This window comes from Arachis stenosperma, chromosome 4, assembly GCF_014773155.1.
Source record: "Arachis stenosperma cultivar V10309 chromosome 4, arast.V10309.gnm1.PFL2, whole genome shotgun sequence".
Classification (NCBI taxonomy): Eukaryota; Viridiplantae; Streptophyta; class Magnoliopsida; order Fabales; family Fabaceae; genus Arachis; species Arachis stenosperma.
The window spans coordinates 147,494,699-147,499,858 of NC_080380.1; the positions used below are offsets into that span (position 1 = coordinate 147,494,699).

The 5,160-nt window shown below is 29.1% G+C and overlaps 1 pseudogene; it reads left to right on the forward strand.

The window, feature by feature from the left end:
- Positions 1 to 1,737: 1,737 nt before the first annotated feature.
- On the forward strand, positions 1,738 to 3,710 carry LOC130975883 (primary septum glucan endo-1,3-beta-D-glucosidase-like; annotated as a pseudogene).
- The last annotated feature ends 1,450 nt before the right edge of the window (positions 3,711 to 5,160 follow it).

Genomic DNA, 5,160 nt, shown 5'->3' on the forward strand with positions numbered 1-5,160 from the left:
TTTTTTATTATATTTTTTTTTCTAAATTTTTTTAAAAAAATGAGGATAAATTAAATTTTGATAATTTGTTTTATTTTATTGTCAAATAAAATACAAAAATACTAATTATTATATCTTTATCACTTGTACCTTATTATTAATTATTAATATTTTATCTTATTCTATTTTTAGAACTAAACACAGTTCTAGACACGTTGATTAAGGTTAACTAAATTTTCAAATTGATAATTCTTTCATTTCAAAAATATGCTTTTTTATTTATCTTTTTATTTTTTACGTTCATTGAAAAGTAGTTAAATTTCTAGTATTTAAAAAATAGTTAAATTTCTAGTATTGAAAAGTAGTTAAATTTCTAGTATTTTTTATTTATCTTTTTATTTTATTTTTTATTTATCTTTTTATTTTTTTTAAAAAAAGGGCTTATAAAAGGTATAAGATATTCATGACATCATAAGTACTTTAAATTTCAGTAAGAATTTAATTATTTTATATTCTAAAAACATATTTTAGTAGTATAATAATATAAATTTTTTTAAGATATTCTTAAATGATAATTATTAACATAAAGTTATCTTATGTAAGCTGAAAATGAATCAAGCCGATTTGTGAATTAGTTTAAATTCGACTTGTTGACATCTAAATACATTGAACACATGAGTTTGTGAGATAAACTTAATTCTAAATTTGAGTTCATATATTAAACGAGTCATGATTAAACTTAACTAAATTAAGCTCGTTAGCTCGTAAATTGACTCGATTATATATATTACTTGTTATTTATATTAATAATATATTATGAAATTTATACTTTTAATTTATAGTAATATTATATAATTTTACATATACATATAATTTTCACATATAATTAAGATAGAGAATATAAATTATAAGAATAATTTTAGTATGATTATGTTATGGTTACTGCATGATATTTTAAAAAGTGTTCTTAAAATTAAAATAATATTTTTTATTGTTAAAGAACACTTTTTAAAAAGTGTTCTTTTAAAAAATTACTAAAATATTAAAAAAAACTTTAATTTTAATAACACTTGTATAATCTGTAATAATGGTAAGATAATTATATTAAAATACACCAAATTATGTGATCAAATAAGTTATCTGTTTAGTTAGTTTTAACCAAGAAAATGAGGCTTCTTATAAAAAAGGAAAAGATATTTTTGACGACACCATAACTAGTTTAAATTTCACTAAGAATTTATTAATTATTTTATATTCTAAAAACATATTTTAGTAGTATAATAATATAGAATTTGTAAAATATTTTTAAAAAGTGACTATCTATATAAAATTACTTTCATATAAAAATAATAAATAAAAATATAGTTAAACATATAAAATTATTTAATAATTTTTAATTATTATTTTTGTAAAAAATTAAATAAAATACATATTAATAAAACCCATCAAACAACTTTTAAGATGCCACCAAACTCTTGTAAATATACTCCAATTATCCAGATGCGATTATTACTAATAACTATATTAGGATATTAGTACATAGAAAATCCAAAAGGCTCACTTAAGAGTAATTATAGTAATTAACTTAAAAATGAGTCCAAGTTATCTTTTCTGGGTTAAAGAAGAGGAAAGAGGCCAAGAGTGATCTTAAAAGTCTCGAGTCTTAATTCACATTCCCTCATTATATCCCTCTCTATATATATTCCTTCTATGGTGCCTAAATTTTAGACTAGAATTCAAAGTCAGTGCATGCAGATAATGGCAAACACAAGACAGTTAAATGATGAACAACCTTTTCATTTCCCACTTACAAACTCCAAAGTGCTCCCTGACCCTTCAAAGTTCTTCTCTAAATACCTTCTCTCTTCTCCTTTGCCTACAAACTCATTCTTCCAGAACTTCGTCCTCAACGATGGCAATATACAAGAGTATATTCATCCTTACCTCATCAAACCCTCTGATTCCTCTGTTTCTCTCTGCTACCCTTCTCTCTATGTGTCCTCTCGTTCCATGCACCAAGTCTTCACGCATGATCTCACTATCTCTTCCTCAAAAGGTTCTCAATGCCGCCATGTTATATCTTCCTTCAGTGATCTCAGTGTCACTCTTGAGTTTCCTTCTTCCAATCTCACTTTCTTCCTTGTTAGGGGAAGCCCTTATCTTACTGTTTCTCTGCCTCAATATGGATCTCTTTCTATAACCTCCATCCATAGTATCTCTTCTTTTTCTTCAAATGGTTCACTAAAATATGCTCTTACTCTTGACAATGGTCAGAAATGGCTTATCTATACTAAATCACCAACCAAATTTAGTTTCAGCTTTCTCCAGTATTTCTTCTGTTGGGGTTCCTCTGGTGCTTCGGATAGCAGTGCTGTCAGATTCAAGCTCAGAAAACGAGGCTGTTCTTGACAGGTACAGCTCTTGTTACCCTCTTTCTGGAGATGCTTTGTTCACTAAGCCATATTGTGTCGAATACAAGTGGCAGAAGAAAGGGCTTGGTAATTTGTTGATGTTAACTCACCCTCTCCGTCTTCAGCTTTTGTCTAAAGATGAGGGTAATGTGAGTGTTCTTAAACATTTTAAGTATAGAAGCATTGATGGGGACCTTGTTGGTGTTGTTGGAGATTCATGGTTGTTGGAAGCCGAACATGTTCCTGTAACTTGGCACTCTAATAGAGGTGTCAATCAAGACTCCTATGATGAAATCAAACAAGCTCTTTGTAGAGATGTTGCTGCTCTTTGTTCATCAAAAATAGCAACTACTTCATCTTTCTATTATGGCAAATTGATTGCAAGGGCAGCACGGTTTGCATTGATAGCAGAAGAGGTTGGTTTTCTTGACTTGATTTCACTTGTTAAGAAATTCTTGAAAGAAACCATTCAGCCATGGTTAGATGGCACTTTTAAAGGTAATGGATTTTTGTATGAAAAGCAATGGGGAGGGCTTATTACTAAACAAGATGCTGATAGTTCAGGAACTGAATCTGGGTTTGGATTTTACAACAGTCGTAATATTCAACTGGGGCACTTTGTGTATGGAATTGCAGTTCTTGCGAAGATTGATCCGAATTGGGGTAAGAAGTATAGGTCAGAAGCATATTCAGTCATGGAAGATTTCATGAACTTGGGAGGAAAAGATTCAAAATCTAAGTATACACGTCTAAGGTGTTTTGATCTGTTCATGTTACACTCTTGGGATTCAGGGCTAGAGGATAGTGATGATGGAAGATATCAAATGAATTAAGGTAAAGTTGTGAATGCATATTATTCAGCAGGGTTGTTGGGATTGGCATATAATGATGCAAATCTTGTTGCTCTTGGTTCAACTCTTGCAGCATTGGAAATTCATGCTGCTCAAACGTGGTGCCATTTAAAGAGGGACGGTAAAAAGTGTGATGATTTTACAAAGGATAATAGGTTACTGGGGACTCAATGGTCTAACCGGAGGTCAGGAGGATTTTGGATTGGTTGTCTGGATTTGAAAGTGCTTGCTCTTTGCAGTCATGTTCTTCCAATTCTGCCTATTACGGTGTTCTTGTTTTCCAATGTTGGTTTTGTGAAGGAGGTTGTGGAGTGGACTATGCCTTGTTTGAATAAGGATGGTGTCGGTTTATGCAATGGAAGGAATTTATGATAATGAAGATGCATTGAAGAAGATTAGGGAGTTGACAAGTTTTGATGATGGAGGGAACTCATTGAGCAATCTGTTATGGTAGCTGCACAGCAGATGAGGCCATGGAGATCATCAAGGTTCTTGTAATTAAAACAATGTTGGTCCTGTCGTTGTTCCTGTGGTTTCAATATCGAAAACTTAGTATTACTATGTTATTATTTCTTGAATTGCACCCTTTAATAGTTTATGGACTTAGGTTATTCAAATTTAATGATCAAGTCGTGCAAATCAGGAGGATATTTTAAATTTTTAATTATGCAAGCAGTTTAATCTTGTTCAAGATTACCTATGAAGTTTGGAATTTGGATTCTGTATGCATGCTATTCATAGACTTAGGTTTTTCTTTCAAAATAGGCTATAATTATTAAGTATTTCCTTTGATTATATTCTTGCTTTGTTTGAATGAAAGTTCAGTAAAGATGCCTAGTGGAGAAAGAGATTCCTATGGTGAATTTATTTCAACACTTTTCAGAAGATGAGGAGGGTCTTAACTCTTAACTCTAAGTGCCTCTACAATAGAATTATATGGAGCATGGTATACACATTTAGCTATATTGACCAAGATCTTAGAATAGAGTATATGCAACACATTTTTGTTCTATGCTGAGAACTGTTTTAGTGTTTTTCATAACAGAATTCCCCTATTCTGTTTTCCATAAGCTTCTGCTATGAATCCACGAGAGCAAATTACTAAATGAGTTCCCATCATCAAAACCCTTCAGGCTTCAAATTGTGGAAGAATATTTCTTTCATGCAAATTAGGAGGAAATTTTAGCTATGCAAGCTAAGATTAACTTTGAAGTTTTAAATTTATTGTGTGCTATTCATAGATTTTTTTTTAGTCAGAGTATAATTATTGAGCATTTCTGAAATTGTACAAAGAGATTATTATCTTCTGGGATAAGAACTTGTTTTGTGTAGAAAGTAGGTTTAACAAGGCATCACAAACCTAATAAATCTTACAAATTTAAGGTTATTTCAAGCTCAATTAACATTCAACTAAGATGTAAGAGAATATATTATTGTACTGCAAATGGCTTTTCTCTAACACCAAATTATACAGCTACTGTACTTTAAGAGCTAAGAGATATTATTTCAATTTATATCTTTTTATAGTTCCAAAATCAAGACTCAAGCCACTTACCAAATATTTTCATACTCTCTCCTATTTTTCATTTTCGATAAGCATTTTTAATGGAGCTTTTAATGCATATTGATAAAATTATTAAACAATTAATGTATCATTCTTGTAAAATTACAAACACATTAATTATAATTTTTTTTATATTTTTAATAAAATGACAATTATGATTATTATTGAGATTTTTTTTATGACGTATTATTAGGAATTTACATGTTCTATTAATATATAAATTATTAAAATTATTAATTTTGTTTATAAATTCTAATTAATTAATAAATTTAAATTTATTTATTTTAATTATTTATTTGATATTATAATTTATCTCATAATACTTGTTTTATATGTTATTTTTTTATTTTAAAAA